This window comes from Lathamus discolor, chromosome 2 (assembly GCF_037157495.1).
Source record: "Lathamus discolor isolate bLatDis1 chromosome 2, bLatDis1.hap1, whole genome shotgun sequence".
NCBI classification, from domain to species: Eukaryota; Metazoa; Chordata; class Aves; order Psittaciformes; family Psittacidae; genus Lathamus; species Lathamus discolor.
Genome location: NC_088885.1, coordinates 148,826,327 through 148,834,079, shown reverse-complemented (window position 1 = coordinate 148,834,079; position 7,753 = coordinate 148,826,327).

Genomic DNA, 7,753 nt, shown 5'->3' with positions numbered 1-7,753 from the left:
GCTCCCTCGGCAGCGCCGGCCCGGCCGGGCCGCGAGGGCGGGGCAGGGCAGCGCGGGCGTCGCATGCGCGGCCCCGCCCCCGGCTCCAGGCATGAGGCGGCCCCGTGGCGCTGCCGGCGGGGATGGGGTTGGGCGCTGCTCGTTGTCCCGGAGCCCCGCGCTTCCCCTCGGGCGCGTCTGCGGGAGCGAAGCGGGACGGGCAGGCACCGTCTGCCATTACATGAACCACAGCCGCGGGCCCGCTCATCTCGGTCCTTCCCCGTCACAAGGAGCCCTTTCCTCATCGTTCCGGGGCGTTGTTCGTCCCGCCGCGGGTTCCCCGCCCCGAGGCCTGCGGGAGCGCGGAGCTGAGTCCTGCCGCGCCGCGCCGTGAGGCGTTCACCTCAGAGTAATGAGCGGTTAACGAGGGAGGCGTGCGCGGAGCGTCCTGACCCGGCGGGCCTGAGGCCAGAGCTCGCTCCTGCTGAGCGCAAGGCCCCAGGCCGGGATCCTGTGGGGAAGCAAGGTATTTGCCTCTGAAACCTGTTTCCTCCCTCATGCATCTTTACGGAAGACAGATACAGGGATTGTTAGAAACTTCGGGCTGATTTGATAAAATATATATATATATTAAGAACCAAATTAAACGCACACGTGTAAGCAGCGTTAGTCCATCCGAAAAGGGCATTCTGCGCCCCGTCGCTTGGGCAAACCAAGCCCCGCTTGAGGCCACCCCTGTCTATTGTGTGCCTGTTGGCATCTGCCCTGCTGGCCTGTGCCAGTGACCGCAGCAGCTCCACCTGCCGCAGCTCAGCCCTCTCATCAGCCTCGACAGTCCATGGCTTAAGCCCTTGGAAGTCCTATTGTGTTCAGAGGATTTTGGATCGCCAACGGCAGTATTGCACAGGAACTGTCCTCAGCAATGTCCTGCTCTAACAAAGCCAGAAATGTTGCCGGATTGCTAAAGGATTGTATTACAAAACCCATTGTGGACAAAGTGTAATCACATGCTGAAAGGCGTAACTCTGACCTAGTAGGTATCCCCGTGCCAAATAACAGAGGTTAGGGTTTAAAATGTCACAAGTGCTTGTTTGACTTAGATTTGAAGATGCCTGAATCACAGTGATTCAGACTTGCCTGAATAATGTTACTCCTCAGTCAAATATAAGATGCTCGATATAAATAAAAGTATTTGATTTGAAATTAAAAGAGCTGTAAATCAAGCAGATCTGGGTATTTGAATTCCCTGTCCTCCCAAGCCCCTTTCAACTTCATTTAATATCCTCGTCAGTAAAGGGGATTTTAAATCTGGTTTGGTAGGCTTCAGGATCAGAGGTGATGCTGTAATACATATTTATATCGCTTCAAAGACATGTGGAGTAGATGGAATCCATTAAATGGATTTTCAGGTCTAAATACATGCGTTTACAGGCATATTTTACAGATGCTATTTAGGCATGTAAGTATAGTCATGGGTATCTGCAAATTATTCTGGGCATCAGCAGTTCCAGGCTGCAAACATCCCAGAAATCCTAGTGCTAGTGGCGCATATCAGCTCAATCTAATACATTTCTTAACGCTTGTTCTTCAGAAAACTTGTGGCAGTGTTTAAGATTCCTTCTTTTCATTTAAACTCAGTAAAAAGAACCAAAACTCGGTTATCCTGTGTACAGTATGTAGGAAGATGACACCTACTGGAGGTTTCTAATTTTGCAGTTGGCACTACAGAGTTTCAAGTGAGGAATAATAAATCCGGTTCAACTTTGTAATACAAGCTTATCTCTACTGAATTCACTTCAGTTATATATATATATATAAATCGAAGAAAACCCCTATTATTTAGGGGGAAAGAACCCCTATTCTTTACTGTTAGGGTGGTGAGGCACTGGGATGGGTTGCCCAGGGAAGTTGTCAATGCTCCATCCCTGGTGGTGTTCAAGGCCAGGTTGGACAGAGCCTTGGGTGGGATGGTTTAGTGTGAGGTGTCCCTGCCCATGGCAGGGGAGTTGGAATTTGATGATCTTGAGATCCTTTCCAACCCTAACTATTCTATGAGTCTATTGTATGATTCTATTTCTAGGGTTTAATATAGGCTCAACGTCTGTAAATTTGGGCAGTAAATCCTAAGTGCATTCATATTAATACCATATAAAAAAAGTTTTCTTAGCTGGGGACTTCTGAAAGCTCTTGACCATAAACAAATGAACAAATAAAGCAGAAAGCTCCTTTATTTATCTACATAGATTAACTGTTAAGGGCAAACAGTCCTGAACTCCAAGGTGAAGGTTGTTCCAGGTATCAGTGTGGCGGTGTGTACCTGACTTGGTAAGCGTGTCAAGTGTCAAGCCCACACCCCGTCAAGGCAGTACAAAAGAACATGCCCTGGGGAGCAGTTTCATAATAAATAAGAACTTAACACTCAAAAATGATTTCCAAATAATTTAGCACACGTCTGATATGAGGCTCTGAGTCAGAAAGGTGCAGATCAGTTCATTTCAGTAACAAATACAAGTCACTGCAATCCGTTGACATTCTATGTGGTATATGGCAGACGTTTGGGGGTTTACTCTTAGTCATGTAAAAACAATTTTGGTGGGGTTTTTTGACAGCTCAGAGTGGTCAAAATTCATATTTTTTCAAAAACTATTTACATTTTTCAAATCGAGATGTTCAGAACAAAAGGAACCGCAAAACTACACACTGTCAGCTCAGCCTTTGGTGCTTTCTGTGAGCTACAGCTGTGTGAGTAGCATGTGCTGAAAGCAGTGGACATGGAGCAATCTTTGTTAGCTTATGGAATGGTAGGACCATGTCATAGAAGGTGTCCCTGCCCATGGCAGGGGGTTGGAACTAGATGGTCTATAAGGTCCCTTCCAGTCCAAACCATTCTGTGATTCTATAAGACTTTCAAGTCTGCCCATGCCGCATTTAGGGTCTGTACCCATATATGATGGCCACATCTACACCTACTTTTTGACAAAACAACTTTTGAGTTTTTCAGACTCCTCCTTTTGCGTAAGTGCTGTCATGAGCCTTTCAAGACGAAGGCTTTATTGGATTAATGCCAATGTTCACATCAGCATTACAAAATCACATGGTCTTGCAAAAGCCACTTTTTGTAAGTAAGAAGACTAAATATGCAGGGGAGGTTTTACAGTACTGTTTTTCTTCTAACTACAAGGTCCTGAAAAGCTTTAAATAGACATGATACCTTTGCCTTGAAATACCACGTCAATTTTGCCTAATACAACAACAATGCATTTTGTAAGCATGAAAACAGCTGGCTGCTGAGAAAAACAGTGCAAAATGTGCATGTCAAAAATGTGTTTTAGTTTGCAATGAATGTAGCAATCCATTAACTATTTCCACATTTAATATCTCCTTCCCAGATACCTTTAGCAGTGAATTACCCAATACCATTTTGCATTCCTTATGTAACAGTAAAGCTCTGTACAGTATGTCTTTAATTTTGTCACAACAGCTTTTAATTACGATCAATCAGGATGTCTGTATTTTGCACTGAAACAAAAACCAAGAGTCACCAAAGTAATCTTAAGTGGGTTTTCTTCTCTCAGGATGATTTTCTAGCATGAAAAAGACCAATCTGTATTTTTAAACAGAGACATACTGGTGGTTTATTAGTGTAGGCTTTGGGGGGTTCAACAGTGGGTGACACTCAGCTGTGCTCTTGGAAGCTGCCCACTGCATCCTGCTAGGACAGCTTGTGCAACTAATTCTGCACACTGGAATGCTGCATTCAGGCATTGTCAGCATGTGCTGCTATGAGAATGACCTGGCAGCTAGTGCATATGGAAGCACAGACTTTCATATTTCTAACTTGCTGTTCTGCAGTTTGGTATCAATGCACTTCAAGGCTGAGAGAGCTGGGTTTGTTCCGACTTGAAAAAAGAAGGCTCAGGGGAAACCTTATCCCATGTTCCAGTAACTAAAGGGTGGCTAAAAAGAAGATAGAGACTCCCTTTTTACAAGGAGTCACATGGAAAAGACAAGGGGTGATGGGCACAAGTTACCCCTGGGGAGATTTCAACTGGACACAAGAGGAAGATTTTTTACAGTGAGAACAATCGGCCGTTGGAATAATCTCCCCAGGGAAGTGGTGGATTCTCCAGCATTGAACACTTGTAAGTTCAGCTGGACAGGGTGCTTTGCCTAGAAAGGTTGGACCAAATGATCCTTGAGGTTCCTTTTAACCTGGTATTCTACAATTCTACAATTAAAGACACCGGTAGTTTTAACCTAGAAATAGTTTATGTCTTCTGAAGACAAAATAATCAAATCAAGGTAAGATTTGAAAAGTGAAGGTAAAACCTGTAAATATTGTTATTATCATGGGACCTTTTCAATATATTAAGAATTTCCCTATAAAAATCAGTGTGTTTAAGATTAATTATTGTTTTAAGTTTGGGGTTTATTCCTTCTTTGCTTCTGAATGCCATGGGCTTAGCATTTCCTAGAAGAAGGTAAGAAAGCAGAAGGGAATTTACTCATACTGAGTGTTTGACAAAACATATCATAACAACTAGGTTGTGTGAAAGATGGATTTTGATTTCACATCTGTGTGACATGTCTGTAACCTAAGAGCACTCACTGTGTCTCCCTCAGTGGGAGGATGGCAGGTTTATGTTTGTTATTCGAAGAGAATGCTCACTTGGGAAGTTCAAAATGCCTCAAGAGTTTTCTGCCTTGGCAAAGCAAGGCACACACTAGAGAGTCAAAGCACAGGGATGAGTCCTGGGTCATCCTGACAGGAGATGACTGCCATCGAGATGCATGAGGAAAATCTCCCTATTCTATAATTGTCCCCATATTCCTTTAATGACAAACTTTCTCATTCTCTTTAAAGAGATGATTGATTGCAAAGAAATGCATTAGGCCTTGTTGTTCATGGTTTACAGTCTTCCATAATAATGTGCAGAGAAAGAGAGGGGTTTTCTCTGCTGAGAAGAAAGTGTGATAAGGATATTAACAGTTGCTCACTGGCATATTTCTCTTACTTCCTAACTATGACCATCATACTTCGCAAGAAGACAAGAAAAGAAGGAGACATAGGGTACATGTAGGGACTGCAGCCCCTTCCTGGCATCCCTCTGGCTACAGGGAGATGTGCTGCAGGCCTCTCTATGGTGAGGACAGCAGACATGGACAACACCATCCAGCTGCCCAAGGTGCCATGCTGAGGGCAGCACTCACTTCTGGCTTTCTTGGCTCTGGCTTTCCTCTGTGCTGGGGCCATGGGGAAATGGGCCACTTCAGGTCACTCCTCCCTGATCCGTCATTGACACTGGTCTTGTTTTGTTTTCCAAGAACATACATGAAGCAATGTCTGTCTGTCTGAAGTGCCACACACAAATTGTGGCTTCTGCCACAGAGGTTTACCTTCCTTTCCAGAGCTGCCAACTAAGTGTTCCTGACCTGATTTTTAAAGACTTAACTGGGCAAGCAAAAAGAAAGAATGGGTAACAATCCTTTCTTTTATTACTGCCAAGTATGTATTTTCTCTTGCCATAATTTTTTTTATCATCTTGCTTGAGACGGGCAATATTTATTTATGTGCTTGCCTGTTTCTCCCCTGAATCTTGTTATTAATCTATGGTAGAAAAGATAGCATGCTTTACTACAAATCACACAGTCAAAATAACTACAATGTTAAAGTAGTAAAATACATTTCAAGTATCAGAGCAGATGCCAGAAATTTGTCCTAGCAATTGATATTCGTAGAATCATAGAATAGTTAGGGTTGGAAAGGACCTTAAGATCATCCAGTTCAACTCCCATGCCATGGGCAGGGACACCTCACACTAAACCGTGTCACCCAAGGCTTCGTCCAACCTGGCCTTGAACACTGCCAGGGATGGAGCATTCACAACTTCCCTGGGCAACCCATTCCAGTGCCTCACCACCCTCACAGTAAAGAACTTCTTCCTTATATCCAGTCTAAACTTCTCCTGTTTAAGTTTTAACCCGTTACCCCTTGTCCTGTCACTACAATCCCTAATGTAGAGTCCATCCCCAGCATCCTATTAGGCCCCCTTCAGATACTGGAAGGCTGCTATGAGGTCCCCACTCAGCCTTCTCTTCTCCAGGCTGAACAGCCCCAACTTCCTCAGCCTGTCTTCATACGGGAGGTGCTCCAGTCCCCTGATCATCCTCGTGGCCCTCCTCTGGACTTGTTCCAACAGTTCCATGTCCTTTTTATGCTGAGGACACCAGAACTGCACACAATACTCCAAGTCAGGTCTCATGAGAGCAGAGTAGAGGTCCAGGATCACCTCCTTCGACCTGCTGGTCACGCTCCTTTTGATGCAGCCCAGGATACGGTTGGCTTTCTGGGCTGCGAGCACACACTGAAGCCGGCTCATGTTAACTTCCTCATCGACCAACACCCCCAACTCCTCTGCAGGGCTGCTCTGAATCTCTTCTCTGCCCAACCTGTAGCTGTGCCTGGGATTGCTACGACCCAGGTGTAGAAATATTCAGTATTTTCCCAGATTTTAATATCAGTTTCAGTTCTGTAACTGTTCTTGGGTATTACTTCTTGTGAGCACAATATCTATTTGTTCAAAGAAAACTGTCTTTGTTTGAAGAGGTGGGAAACTGGAAAATCCTGACTGGCAGTGCAGCTCATTTTCAAACACCAGACAGCAGTTCAGAGATGCTGTGCCTGATTGAGCAGGAAACAAAAATGATTGTGATACTTTGTGTGAAGCACATGGAAAAGCAAATGATGCAAGAGTTTCTCTGACCTCAGCCACACTTGGTGTTATACAGCTGTTAGCGTAACAAATAAAGTGCAGATCCAGTGTTAATTTTTAGCCTCATAATGAGAACCACAAATCAAATAGCAGCTGTACATACAGAACCTTGCTCCATAGGTTGTGTTTTATAGCTGAGGAGAAAGACTTGGGAGTTTTGTTTGACAAGAAGCTCAACATGACCCGGCAGTGTGCAACTGCAACCCAGAAAGCCAACTGTATCCTGGGCTGCATCAAAAGGAGCGTGACCAGCAGGTCGAAGGAGGTGATCCTGCACCTCTACTCTGCTCTTCCAAGATCCCACCTGGAGTACTGCATCAAGCTGTGGGGCCAACAACGTAAGAATGACATGGACCTGCTTGAGCAGGTTCAGAGGAGCCCACAAAGATGATCAGAGGGCTGGAGCCTATGAAGACAGGCTGAGAGAGCTGGGTTTGTTCAGCCTCGAGAAGAGAAAACTCCAGGAGACCTTAGAGCAGCTTCCAGTACCTAAAGAGGCCAAGAAGAAATCTGGAGAGGGATTGTTTCCAATGGCGTGTAGTGACAGGACAAGGAGGGGTGCTCATCATTACATTTGTTTTCTGGAGCAGCTGCTATGTGTACTGAAGTCCCATTTCTCAGGAAGACATCCCTGCTGATGGCAAGTGGAGAAGATATCAGTCATTTGCCTTTCCTTCCATATGCAGCCTTTGCTTTCACTTTATTAAACTGCCTTTCTCTTAACCCACAACTTCTTTTCTATTGTATTTTCTCCCCACCCTGTTCTGCTGAGGAGGGGAGTATGACAGCAGCTGGGTGGGCACCATAGGGCCAGCCAAGGTCAACCCACCACATCGCCACTGTCACAAGACACTTGTCTTTGAAGAGGTGGAATCCTCTTCCAGCAATGCCACAGAAGAAAATCTTCACATTGCCTGTCCAGGGGAGCTGGATGGTTCTCAGCCCTTCATTTCTTAGAATCTTAGAAGATTCTTGGAATAGTTAGGGTTGGAAAGGACCTC